The sequence below is a fragment of the Thermobia domestica genome, chromosome 4 (assembly GCF_964235325.1).
Source record: "Thermobia domestica chromosome 4, izTheDome1.hap1.1, whole genome shotgun sequence".
Classification (NCBI taxonomy): Eukaryota; Metazoa; Arthropoda; class Insecta; order Zygentoma; family Lepismatidae; genus Thermobia; species Thermobia domestica.
In genome coordinates, this window is record NC_137457.1 from 43,271,004 (window position 1) to 43,286,504 (window position 15,501).

A 15,501-nucleotide genomic window follows, 5' to 3' on the forward strand; every position below is an offset into this window, starting at 1 on the left:
GAGGTGTCACAAATTGATTTACGTCATAAAATACAATGTTCGTAACTTTCATGTTAGTAACATTTTTTAAAAAATGAAAATCTGTGCTCACATGTGATCTTACCACCTAAGTAAAATCCTGCAACTGCTACTTCTAAATCGTTTTCAAATTGATAATGTAAGTACATGCTTAGTTCAGATGAATAACCGTTTAAATTAAATACTTTCATATATTATATAATAAAAGTTGAAATGAATAAATGGGATATTCAAGTAAGGTTATTAGATCAAACTGTAAAAAAGAAGAAGAATGGTATATTGTTAACTGATGATATAAGATGTTTAATTATAGGACCTAGTGGTTGTGGAAAAACGACGTTAAAGATTGATATTTTTTTTACTAGCGCCAGATTGGCTTAAATATGCGAACATTTATATCTATTCTAAAAGTCTACATCAACCTAAATATCAACGGTTAGTACAACTTTTCCAAGACGTAGAAGGAGATATTAATAAGACAATTGCAATAGTAAAAGAAACAACGAAGAGATTATTCCATTAGATGAGTATGAGAAGGATTCTGTAGTTGTGTTTGATGATTTCATTTTAGAACAACAAAACCATGTTAGAGAATATTTTACTCGAGGTCGAAATAAAGATTTAAACTGCTTCTATTTTGGACAAACATATTCTAAAGTACCAAAACAGCCAATAAGAGATAACTTAAATTTTCTTTGTATTTTTAGACAGGACAATGTAAATTTAAAACATATATATGATGAATTTGTTGGATCTGATATGTCGTTTGAAAAATTACAATCACTCTGCAATAGGTGTTGGAAAGAACAACATCGTTTCTTAACAATAAATATGACTAGGAAATCCTATAATGGAAAATACAGAAATATAATTAAAGACTTTTTAAAAGTATAGAAAACGTGATGGAACGTGCACGTTATGTTACGTTTTTATTTTTTTATATAATAAATGAGTGAGTTAGATGCTACTGAAGCTAAGAAATATATAAAGTTAAAAGAAGAACTTGTGAAAAGATTTAAGGAAATTAAACGAACTAATCGAGGTAAATATGAGAAATATAAAGAACAAGATCAACCTGTTATAGATGCGATTGGAGCTTTGAACAAAATATAACAAAAGTAACAGAAGAAAATACAAATCTAATTCAAGAGCTAGTTCCAGTTGTAAAGAAAAGTGCAAGATTAGATTCTGATTTATTTGAAACACCTTCAAGAACAAGCTATGATAGTTCAATAGGTGAAGATGATTCACCTGTTCTAAAGAAATTAAGCATATGAGAAAACAAACTAAAGATAAAGTAGAAGGTATAGAACCAATTGAAAAAGGGACACGATTAGATAAAGTTGCTACAAAATAATAAGAGATGATAAGGTTTTCGGAATACAAGCATATAATGAGGATGGAAAAATAATAAATATGATTGGAAATAAAGAAGTTAAAATAAATGGTGATGATTTAATAATAAACAATCGACATTATACAGAAACAGAAGGTTTATGGGAACTGTTGCCAAGAAACAATCCGACAAATTATGGTGAGAATGATTTACAAAAATATACACAGATAGTTATTAACTCTAATGTTGCATTTCAAGATAGCGATCCAAGTAGAAGAAAACAAAGGTCTAACAGAGGTAAAATATATCTCGAAATCATTAAACCCATTTGGGATGAATATATAAAACCAACATTAGGACTAACACCACCGAAAAATAAAACACCAAAGTCAGGAGAAGGAATAAAAATATGCAACGGATTACCTAAAGTATATATATGGATGAACGATGTTAGAAAGTTAATTGATAGGTTGATAGTTATAGATGGAGAAGAAAAAGCTGGGAATGATAACTTTTACAATGAGAAAGTAGGCATAGTGGATATGATTAATCCTAAACTTGCACAATTTATTCCTAATGATCCAAAGGGTATAGGTTATTTGATAAAGATATTGAATACGTTATCACCAAAGCTTTGGGACAGTGAGAAGTATTGAAAAGGATTAATGAATAAAATTTTAAACATGAAGGGAATACCTGAGTTACATATTCCAGGCAATTAATTTTGCGGACCTTTTACTAACTTACAAGAAAGATTAGAAAGAGGAGACAATGGAATTAACTCACTAGATGAAGCTTGTAGAGAACATAATATTTACTACAGAGATAATAAAGATACATCTTCTAGAAATATTGCAGACAAAGAATTAGAAAATAAAGCATGGGAAAGAGTTTTCTCGAAAGATGCAAACTTGATAACATAACGTTTACCAGCTTTAGGAACTGCTTTAGCTATGAATATAAAAGTAAGATTTGGTTTAGGTTTATAAGTATTTTTAGATTTAGGTTTATATGTACTTTTTATGGAAATTTTTCAAAAAAAGCTTTTAATTATATAATAAATATGCAGTTAAAATGTTTTACCTTTACGATTCCTAATCAGGAACTTAAACAATTAAATATAGATCACATTTTAACTAACAAACAACTCAAACAAAACGGAGCAAAACTAAGTAAAGGACAATGTATGTCTCTATCTCTTTCTATACCACAACTTAAGAAAATTAATAAAGAAATGAAGACGAATGATAATAAAGTTCATTATGGTGGTTTTATATTTACTATTCCAACGATTTTAGCTTTAATAGGTGCTCTAGGTTCTGTTGCTGGAGGTGCGCCTGCTATTGCTAATACTGTACGTGATGCAAAAAAGAATAAAGTGGAATTAGAGGAACAAAAGCGACATAACTTAGCAATGGAAGAAAACAAAATGGTAAGCTTTCAAAAAACGTAAACTCCAAAACAGTAAAGAAAAAAAGAAATTAACCCTTTAAGTAATTTAGACCTAATATAACTTGTTAAAAAAATTAAGATAAGAAACTTTGGAGGTGTATTTATGAGTGATGAATTGCCTAAACAACCAAGGAAGAATGAGTGTGGTATTGTTAATTTTGATAATTCTAATAATATAGGAACGCATTGGATTTGTTATTGAAAAAAAAGGAAAAAGAAAGTACGTGTTTGATTCATTTGGAGGTAATCCACCAAAAACACTCGTAAAATATCTTGGTCATAATATAGAGTACAATAGCAGCCATATACAACATTTTAACGAGGTAATCTGTGGGCATTTATGCATTATAGTGTTAAAAATGTTTACAGATGGGTATAGTTTTCTAAAAATCATTACTCAAGTGAATAGGAATAAGGATATTTGGAGAAGTTATATTTAAGTTGTTTTATGGGCTTAATTCATAAAACGATTACAAATATTTTTTATAATAAATATGGATAAGATAGAATCATATGAATTACAATCCTTTAAACCTAATCAAAAAACAATCGAGAATTTATATAAGCCAAAAAGGTCTATTGAATTTGATATTGACGTGGGTGTTGGCTTCATACATCCTTATTATGCTGATATTTATGTAACTTTTGAAATTAGAGGTAGAGACGCTGATGGAGAATATACTGCTGGTCAAAATATTAGACTTATTAATAATTTCTTCCCACATTTGTTTTCTCAAATTCAAGTTAGTAAGCATGGACATTATAGATTATCCTGGTTTAACTTCAGCAGCTGTAAACACATGTACGATTTCAAAACTAGAGGCAAATCACTATGATGAATGTGGATGGAAAGGAATTACGTGGGCAAGAACAGATGAAGAAATAGTGTTTTGCTAAGACTTTTGCCAGGATTTTGTTCAGGTTATAAAGATATTATGTGGAAAGGTGGATTAAAATATATATTTAAAAGAAGTGGTTCTGATGATAATGCATTTGCTATTTGGAAAACAAAAAAGGAAGATGGAACATATGAGAATGATCAACCACATCCAGGTAAAGTTAAGATTACAAATATGGAGTTAAGAATGCCTGTTGTTAATTATGAACCTAACTACGCTACCTTGCTAAAATCTAATATGTTAAAAGAAGGTAAGATTCCTATTTCCTTCAACACATATCAATGTTTACAGAAATCGGTTAGTGGCAAATATTTAGTGTTTGATTTAACCAAACAATTTAACTCAAGTGAATTTGATATGCCTAATTTTGTGATTGCCTTTTTTCAAACTGATAGAAATGATAATCAAAAAAGAGATTCAAGCTATTTTGATCATTGTAAAGTTCAGAATATCCATTTTCGTAATTCTAGAAACGAATCTTTTCCATTAGAATCTTTAAACTTAGATTTTGCGAAACATAAGTATTTGAAAGCTTACAAAATGTATACGATATATAAGAGAGCTACAATTAGAAACACTGAGATGTATTACTATCCTAAAGAGTTTTTAGAAAATAGGCCAATGTTCGTAATTAATACAAGCAAACATAAATCAGTAACTGTAAGTGATAGAACTAATTTGAAACTGACTGTTAATTTTGAAAGCGATGTACCAGATAAAACGATTTGTTATGTTGTTTTGATTGGTAAGAAGAATTTAGAATACGATGTACAAAAAGAAAAAATATTTGAGAAGATATAAATCAATTATATGTTTATTAGATTTGTTTAGTTTGTAAGTGCTTTTTTATGAGAATATCATAAAAACTTATTTAATAAAATGACTATTCCAGATAACATTCCACGTGAGAATTTAATTGCGTTAATTGAAGATACTATATTAAATCTTGAGAAGTTATTAATGAAAAACTAAAGGAAGTTCAAGAGAATAAAATGTGTTTATACTACTCTTATTACGTTATCAATTCTACTATCAGCTTCTACATGGTTCATCAATATGTTTATTCCTGTTACAGTATATTCAATTATTTCAACTGCATTTGCTTCGGCTTCTGCTGTTATCATTGGTATATCAACACGGTTTAATATAGCTGGGAAGAAAGGATATTATAAAAAATGGAGAATCAAATTGAATTGTTTAAAGATGAGCATAATGTAATTAAGTTAATGAATGGTGAATTAACAGATGAAGATGTAAAGGTTATTGTTAATAGAATCAATGATATACTTAATGAAATTCGAGACTATTAGAAACAAAAAAGAAGAAGCTCGAATAGAAAATTACGGAAAAAAAATAGAACACATATTGATGAAGAAGATAAAATTATCTATATAGAACAAGGGGTCTCGTTTCAAGACCCCTTTCAAACTAACATCCACACAGTTTTTATTAATGAGTCAGGATTATATTCTCTTATCGATTTTCCCTATATAATAAAAGATGGCTCAACACATTGATTTTTTAAATAAACTTGGAAGTCTTGAACAAAAACAGGTTATTGGATTAAGAGAACTAGAATTAAATACAGAATATAAGATTGTGAAAATGGAAAAGATTAAAACTAAGTTTAAAAAGAGCATTTTAGTTGAATGTGAAAAGTTTAAGGAATTTCTTCCACCTAGATTTACAAAACACTTAACAGATAAAATGATTGATGGGATCGTTAAAGATGGAATAAAAATTAAATACACTGGTTTAAAAGATAGTTATCCAACTGTTGAGTTCTGTATGTAAAATTCAAATGAAGGTCGGTTTTGTGAATCCAAAAAAATAATAAAAATGACCAGAATATGTCGTCAGAAGTAAAAAATGGAGTGGATAGAATGTATCCTCAAAAGAAATTTATACTTACTAATAATTTCAATGTAATTGTGAAAAATGTGCAAACCGAAGTTGAAATAGTTTCTGATATTAACGGCAGTCTATTCAGCTTGAATTATGATCAGTGGACAGAGTTTAAGAAGTCATTGTTTCCTATAGAGAACGAAGTTAGCAGAAGATTCCATTATCAAAATCCGAACTTGTAATTTTAAGTGTTTTAAGTGTATAAGTGTTTTTATGATTTCATTACCAATAGCGGAACTTGTAATTTTAAGTATGTTTTAAGTGTATAAGTGTTTTTATAGTTTCAAGATTATAAAAACTAAGACCTTTGGTATATAGAACATAATATCATTTGAATTTTAAAGATATATGTATAAATAAGGGATTTATTTGAGTTTTTATAATTATATCCTTAGAGTTATGCAATTTATAAGACATTCAGTAGGTAGTCAATTTATTTCTCTATTGATTGCCGTTTGAATTTCGAAAATCAGTTAATAAACAAGGGATCTATAGTGATTTAAAAGATTCGGGAATTTTTCGCGGGTTTATTTTTTAGTTTTCGGGAAAATGTTATTGTTTAAAAAAGTCTTAGATTTTTTTGGCAATTATGCTAGTATTTTTTATTTTTCAAAGGTAACAATAATTAGTGAAATTATTAAATATTAGAATCTTATCCTTAATGGTAGGCAACCAGTTATACATGAAAATAGTACTTTTAAGTCTCTATCGATTGTCGTTTGAATTTTGAAAATCGGTTAATATTCGGTGAAGTTGCAGCAAATTTTAGCAAAAATTCAAAATTTTCTGGAATTTTTTGACGCTTTTTTTTTGTTTTCGGAAAAATGTTATTATTTAAAAGTCTTAGAATTTTGTGACGATTATGCTAGTATTTTTTTTATTTTTCAAATATCTGAATTTTTATTTTTGCAGTGTATGCAAACTCATAATTTTTTTCTGAAATTTGCCAACTTTTTTATTTGATGAGTTAGCACATTATAACTATGGAGGGGTAAAACTACCCTCTTAAAATATTTTGGGTAAACACTATAATATTTGGTAAGTGGGTTGGCAATACTGACATTTTTTTCTTTTTTGAACATTGATGTTTTAGCTATATGGCTCATCTTAGTGAATAACCGGTCAAGTCGAGAATATTTAATTTTAAAGGAGAGAAGTTTGAAAGTTATACTAGTTCTTGTGAGTATGAATATAGACAAATCAACTCAATTTTTTGACGATATAGTTATGTCATTAGGATGTGTTATGTAGCAAAATATCGTCCAGAATATGCAACAATGAAGTGTTATTTTCCACTGTTTTATTCACTGCGAAACTGACCTACTGCACTGCGAAACTGACCTACTTACCTGGTTATGCACGTTTATGCTATATAGTAAAAGCCAGTAAAATATTAAAAAATGTGAATAGTAAATGTTACCAAAAAAGCTTTATTTCATATTTCGTACTGAATAGTTACTCCTAAAAGTGACAGTTCTTTCAATACTGCTCACTAAGTTTAAAACAGTGGAAGTTATCTGAATAATAATTCCTTTGAATCATGAACTGTTGAGACACAATACTTAAACTTTTTTTAACTTCCCACGTTCATGTAAAAAGATACAATGTAATGGTTAAACACTGTTCACACAATGGAATTCAAAAAGAACACACGTGCTCGTAATGAATACAATAAGTTCAAGGATTCGGATCAAATTCTTCTAAGTCTGGATCGATTTCGGAAATCTCATCAGATGTTCGTAAATTTCTTTAAAAGTCATGGAACACAGGATCTATCAATGGAAGCAAATCCAGAAGGTCCTTCTTCGTTCCCTTACTGATGGGTACGGGATCTTCATGGATCAAGAACAATGATGTCACTTCTTAATCCTTTCGCCGTCGTCTCAAATTCAGAATCGGGAACGGATCTTCGTCTTTTAATGAGTGCTTTTATTTAAACTGGAAGGAATGCTTCTCATACTGAAGCCCCTGCACAGGGTGCGAGAGAAAATTTTCCTTGTTTTCATTTAGCTTTCGCAATAAGGAAGGGACCGTCACCTTTACGCAAACTGCTAAAATAAAAAAAACAAGTTCTTTCTCATGGAAATCACATTGAAAGGTAACTTCCTGTTACTTGTGCGTACAAGCTGCATCCAGTCATGAGGGTGATGGATCTTCATGCCAGATCGTTTCTTTTCCCTTTCTATTATTAAGTGATCGGTATCACATTCCATATGGGTATAGTCAATTACTAGAAACTTGTGGTTTATTGCTTGCAACTCTGGTTTGTTGTGAAGGGAATACATAAACATTAAAAGCATTAATGCTACATGACTATTCTTATTTTGCCCTCCACAAGTATCAGAATAGAAAGTCACTTCTTGAACATGAGATGATAGGTTCAGTATGTATTGGTAAAGACATGATACTATTTGGTTACCTCCTCTTCCAGACACAGATTCATCCCACATGTAACATGTAACTTCATTTGAAGCGAGATTGTGAATTGTTAGGTTAAAGGTCCACAGTAATCGTTTGTAAAATGACACAGATGATGTTAAATAAGGAGTAGGAAGGCATTGCTGGAGGTCAAAAGCAAAAGTCACCTTTGTGTTATCTTCTTTAGAGATTTCCTTGTCCCTTCGCTTAGCGCTGTACGCTTCTTTGGCGAGTGTGTGATGTTCGGTACGTTCACTAATAAACTCTTTCGAGTTTCCTTCTTCGGAAGTTCTAATTTTAGCTTCCAATAAATCACATTTGTGGCAAATATCTTTTTTGGTTTCTTGAATGCAAGATTCAACTCATGAAAGTACTTAGAATATAGAGAGAGTAAAATGGGGTTGTTTCTTCTTTCTGTACGCAATCGGTACAATTTAAGAACTTTTTGGATGTTCTTTTGCAACAATAGTGACTTTAACTTGGAAAAGACAATATGTGATTCTTCGTGTCTTGGACTTTCTCATCTGGTACTGTCTTTGATGTTGTCTTTTTTTCCTCTCAAGTATTCAGGAACCACTACAGCGTGTGACGGCTTTTTCTTTTGAAGAACGCACTCAAAAATGATTTATCTTCTACAAGAGATTTAGAAGGTATGTTTTACAAATTGGATATCTGTCATTTTCACAATGAGACTATACGTACAGTCTTCCTTTTTCCTACCGAACATTTTTTCTGTTTTCTTCTCTTTGATAGTGATTAAACAACTCACGTATTTAGCACGATTATCACAAGAACCTAGTTTCCAGTACTCATTGAGCCACAATTGGCGATCACTTTCTGTGAATCTACTAGCACAGTTCATTCTACACCCAGTAAGTTTACTCATTTTTCTTTCCGGAACTTCCTTCCTCTTTTCTGTAATATATGCATGCCTTTCATTCCTTAGTTTTTGCTTATTTCTCTCTCTTTTCTACTACGTCGTTTTATTTCAATTTGGACCACTTTTTTAGGTAACGGACTCAAAGTTTCAATTTTTTTCCACACACTGCGGTAGATTTACGGAAATAACTCCACACTCTAACTTTGCGTTTCCAGTTTGAGTGCAGACTGTATCGACTACAGAACTCGAAGAAGCGAAATTCTCCAAATTAAAGTCTTTGGGAGCACATACATCTTTTGGTTTTTCCTCCTTACGACCAACTTGTTTTTTGGACGTTATCACATGTTCGTCGCTACTTGGCGAATAGCTTACATGAAAATCTGGATCTCTTGTGCTGTCGTCAGAGTCTAAGTCACAATTCGATCGAGAGTCATCACAAACGGCTTCTGTATGGGTAGATATCAGTTTCCTAGTCTTCCTCAGGCTTCTAGAATGTGAAAACAAAGAAAAATATGTTGTATTAATCAAACGAAAATCAGCATTAAATAACAGTAACAAATATTAAGGTTCTTTGAACAGTTGACTTCGCAATAAACCTGTGATAGTCTCATTCGGATTAGTTGGTACACATTTTAGTGCAGCTTTGTTATATTATTATTATTATTATTATTATTATTATTATTATTATTATTATTATTATTATTATTATTATTATTATTACGACTAACTTTTACATTCATTAATCCATCACTTAAAAAAGCCTTATTTCAATAATAGAATTGGCTAGTATTGAAGCATTGCGTTCCCACGCAAAGCATTGGTTTCGTATTCGAGAGATCTTGAGTTCGATCCCCACCACTGAAAATCCTGAAAAAAGTTTTCGGAAATTTCCTGCCTTACCAAACAAATCTCAAGATGGTACCGCATTCGACCCTTAAACTTCTAACAAACATATTATTTATTAACCGGAAGATGTGAATGATAATTACATACGACTCTTTCTCCTAAGACTTTACAGTTACTTATGTAATATGAGTAATTTAAAGAAATATGCTTACCTTCATATTGTAAGCTATATTCATCAGAATCGGACGTGTTTTCTTTTCCAAAATAAGCTCTTTTTGCAAGTCGTACTGCTTCCTGTGCTCGAGAGATCTTGGAGTACGAAACTTCACACTCTGCACAATACGCTGGAATGAATGTTTCTGCTTGATTTCTACAAACAACACATCAACAATCTGATCGGCGCCCTTGATCGCTGCAATAATATTTGCAGCATATCGGCTTTCAGTTCTTTAGAAAGTAAACAAAGGCATCAAAGGAAAGCGAAATGTGACATACAAAGTCTCCAATTTTAGTTAACATAAAAGGTTATATCTACATGAGAACAACGTAATATGTATTATACGAATTTATTATAACAGGTCATCTCGATTTAACAGCTTATTTACGCTCAGTGCAAATTTCATTACAACGGATACAAACAAGTAAAATGACTTATCTAGTTATTCACGAAACAAATATTTCTATTAATAAGGAGTTAGCTCGAGCTACCTTGTCAATTTTGAAGTAACTGGTTATACACATGCTGTAACTTCGTCAATTTTAGGAATTCGACTTAACCGTTTCAACACTATGGAGAACTCGCCAATAGAAGCTTATATCTATAAAATCTCAATTTTGAAAAAAAGTCGACTTAACCGGTTATTCACTATTATTTGCTAGTTAGGTGGGCATTTTAAGAAGTTACTCACTTACTCAGTAGATAGTGCTGCATATCGTGTAGTTTATCACTTTGCTAATAGATGGTGTTACTTGTAGAAGTATTTGTTCATATATAAGGACCGATTTTCACTTGATTTCTTTGAGTACATGTTAGCCGAGTGTGCTCGCTCATGGTCTGACCAGCTATGAGTACTTATCGGCGTTCGCTTCCAAGCAGGTTCGAGTCGCCTCCAAGCCAGAAGAAGGATTTTCACTCTCTCTTCTATAAGCCAAGCAAATCAGATTGAGTTGACGTGAATGGAGACTAGCGCTAGTCGGGAAAAGAAAACGGAGGCACAAGAGAAGCAGCAACAAAAAGAGAAACAAACAGAAAAAGAAGTCTGAGAGGCAGCCAGAAGCAAACCAAACAAACAAATAAGAGAAAGGCGTAAGTCCTCTCAGCTCCACCTGTGCACAGGTTTTGCTGCTTTTTACTTTGAAAATTTATTTATGTTATAGAGTTTTTATGATTTTAAATGTCATAAAAGCCTATGCGGCATACTAAACTATATCTTTTTATAATTCAGCTATTATATAACTCATATTACATAGCAACCAGGGCCTAGAGTTGAACGGCATTCACCAGGTTATGGCATATGCTGATGATGTAAATTTAATAGGGGATGATAGGAGAACAGTAGAAATAAATGCAGATATATTATTAAACGCTTGCAGGGACATGGGTTTAGAAGTAAATGCAGAGAAAACTAAATACATGGGAGTGCGTCGGGACCGTAATACGGCAAATTGTGGAGGCGTTAAAATATTAAATAATACTTTTGATAAAGTGGATACTTTCAAATATTTAGGATCAATATTAACAGACGAAAATCATATTCACGAAGAAATTAAATGTCGACTAAAAGCAGGGAATTCGTGTTACTATTCGGTTCAAAATCTCATGTCGTCGCGAATTCTGTCGAGGAATTTGAAGCTTAAAATATATAAAACGATAATCATGCCTGTTGTTTTGTATGGTTGCGAAACATGGTCGCTTACTCTGAGGGAAGAACATAGACTGAAAGTATTTGAACACAGGATCCTGAGAAGAATATTCGGACCCAAGCGGAACGAGAATGGGGAATGGCGGAAGCTTCATAACGAGGAACTACATAGTTTATACGGTTTACCCAACATTGTTAGGGTCGTCAAGTCTAGGAGGCTTAGGTGGGCAGGTCATGTAGCTAGAATGGAAGAAAGTAGAAACGCTTTCAAAGTCTTGACTGGTAGACCCATAGGAAAACGACCATTAGGAAGACCTAGGCGCAGATGGGAGGATAATATTAAGATGGATCTCGCAGAGATAGGAATACAAAGTAGAAACTGGATCCAATTAGCTAAGGATAGAAGTTAGTGGAGAGCTTTTGTGAACGCGGCATTGAACCTCCGGGTTCCATACGCCATAGAGTTAGTTAGTTAGTTAGTTATAATTCAGCTATTTCTGAACCGATTTGGACTAAACAAAAACTATTTTTTCAATCAAAGACAGCACTATAAGTTATAAGTTTTAGATGTAATCGTTTTTATGATTTTAAATGTTATAAAAGCCTATGCGATCTCACTTTGGGCTATGTATTTTAGTATAGTTTCTTGGGTCCTTCTCTGTTGACTAAACATATATACGAAATGTGTTAGCTAGGAGTTCTGGCCCAGAAGTGAGGTTCGCTATCTACTAACACGCAGAGTGAGCTCTATTGTTTCTAAGCGGTATAGCAAATTATAAATTATAGTAGCAATTACAACGCCTATATCCCAAAACAGATAACAATAACATATTATAATATGAACAAATGCAATAACAAGAAACATATATTTAACTTGAATAACATTCGACTTCATTTAGGTCTGTTGAACAAATCTCAATAAGTGGTAACAAGTACTTTTTAGCTTTTTTTAAGGTTTTGTTTGGCAGAGAACGAAAGAGTATAAAATCCACACACTAAAGGACACTAAGGGAATAGGTTCTTAAACTCACAAAATATAATATTTACAGAAATTAATTTCCTTCGTTTGCTTATTTCTACGGTTTGCTGTATTCATCTTAGTAGTTATAAATAGTTATTTCAAACAAGTTAGAAAACAACAAACCTAGCACTTATATAGTTGTTAAATCTAAAGACATAAACCAATTCAAAGTTAATTCTCATTAATTCTCTTTTCTTGCAAAGACTAGATAATATGAAATAGGAAACTTAATTATAACAGTATTCTAAAGTGACTTAAATCTACCATACAAAACAACATGAATCATTCATTCTCATTTCTTTCCTTTTTTTGTCTCACAAATCAAATTTTAAAATTTAGTGGTTAGTTTCGCCAAACTGTCCTTTAAACCATACTGCAGGTAAATCTCACTCCATTTTCCACTAAATTAACACAATTGCATTTCACTTTTCCAAATAATCAAGTCGCAGCAAATTTGGAACGAACTACACCCAATTAAGTTACCTAGAACTTACGCAGTTCGAAGGCTGCACACTCCAGAGGAGCATACAGGCACAACTAGCGCCATGCAGCGGGAAGTATGAGAACTTCCAGCAATCGGTAACTCAAGGCCAACTGGCCCAATATTGAAAGCCCTTTCTCTTATTGTCATTTAAATTAGAGATTTTATTAACAATATTTTTTAAAAAAAAAATATTTTATTATTCGACTAAACGCAACAATTTCCACTCGAATTATCTATACTAAAATCAGAAGTTGTATAAGAATACTGAAACTTGTTTGATTCCATATCAATTTAGAAAATATTGGGCGGTTCTCTTTATTATCTTTACAACAGTTTGTTTTAAATGAGAAGTACGAGATCCAAATTTCATGTTTCTAACCTTCAGAGATTACGAGATATCGACATGTTACTATAATAATTGCAATTCCTATATGTTTCCTTTCCACCTGCTTTTTTCCCCATTAGTACTGAAATATAAAAGGAATGCTGAAGCACGTGTGAAATTATTTTAAATGAGAAATCCAAAAACCAAATTTCAAGTCACTAATCGTATACGTATCGGAATTTTTGAGTGTAACGTTTCTTTCAGCAGCGATGCTATGTGAGACAGGGCCTACTAATTAACGTTGAATCCGAACGACGTGAGCTTCCGCCGGGAATCGAACCTTTGTCTCGCAATCCAAAAGTGCGTACGCTAATCCCTTAGCCACGAAAGAGCTCGCATACGTTTTAGAGATGCGGCTGTCTTATTAAAATAACTTACATAATTTCCACTTTGTCTTCAAGAATTTTCAAAAATCTTTCCCTGTCTCGTATCCTGTGTTCGGTATAATTTCAAGTTTCTAGCTAGTCCCTAGAGCAGTAGTTAACCACCTGGTTGGTGAGCCAACTAGAGTGCGGAAAAAGCTTCTGAGGGGGAGTGAACTTCTGACAGAACTAAGTTCAAAATTACAAATATTACGAACATTAAATTAAATAACATTTCAACACAAAATAACTATTAACTAAGAAATATGGTTTCATTAAGGACAACAGGGGTAAAATATTTAACTGCGCTGTACTACAATGCTAAGCAGGAGTCCCGCTTGACATAAATGTAAATTGAAAACAATATGGCTATTCTTATCTGCAAGCTCATTCTTTGTACATGAAGAATACGCTTATGGGAAATATTGGAAAATTATATTTTGTTACCCTTCCCACGTTACTATATTTATTCTAACAAAATTGAAATGAAACCCCTAGCTCCACCCATGTTCTAAATGTATTTCGTACGATCCATTCATCGTGAGAATTGTAAATTATCTTCCGTTTTTACGGTATTTTAATAGTGAGTTGATAAAATAAAAATTACGCAAGTGCTACTTATGTGTTAAACTTCATTTCAGATGTTTCATTCGTGTCACTTCGGTTATTTTATGAGTACAAAATGGCAACTTAAAAATTTTAGAAATGGCTATATAACAATTTTTTCAAACAAACTAGGGCATTTCCACATGGCAACTTCGTTTTGTTAAAACTTTATATATATCTAGTGGGATCTAGTTTCTATGTCTCCTTTTCCTTGGAATATATTTAATTTACGGCAAATATATTAACTCCTAATCCTTCTTGAGTTACGAATTTTAGTGAAACTGGCATGGTTAAAGCCCGGCTTCAGCTAAGTGCTATGTTCGAAAGTTCTCAGTTTTTTCACGAGATGATACAGAAGTAATATTTAGAACGCTGGGTTGCGTTTCAACTTGGTATTTATATTACGTTTCATCTTCATAACATGATGATACGAATTTTAATGTAACTGATATGGTTAATACCAAGCTTTAGCCTAGTGCTAAGTTCGAATGTTTTCAGTCATTTTTCATTAGACGAGACAGAAGGGAATTTTCGAAATTTCAGGGTAGCGTGTCTATTTGGTTTTTATGTTAAGTTTCACTTTCTAACATGAGAGATTGGTAGGATACTGAATTTCTAGCAAATATTTTAGACCTTGACCTAAATACTCTAGAATGGTTCTAAATATGTTCAGTATACCCTCTCAAACAATTCAGTCCTAGATCATTCTGTGATGAGACTGGAAAAGCGTCAATTTGAATGCCAAGAAATAAAGTATCTCCTTCCTTATTATGCATAAAGGAAAGTTTCGAAAACCCTGAAATATGTATTCCATACTTTTTTTATTTCAAAGTCTCTATACCAAATTTCGCATTTCTAATTTGAGAAATTTTCACATTTTGTCACATCTTCTGAACAAATAGTGGTAAATTTTAATATTATAGGAATCGTCTCTTTTTTTATTTTCAAGAGGAGAATTCCCGGAAACATAAACTTTGAATAACTTTGAATAGGTAGAGATTATCCCCATTCTCATCTAAGAGGGGAA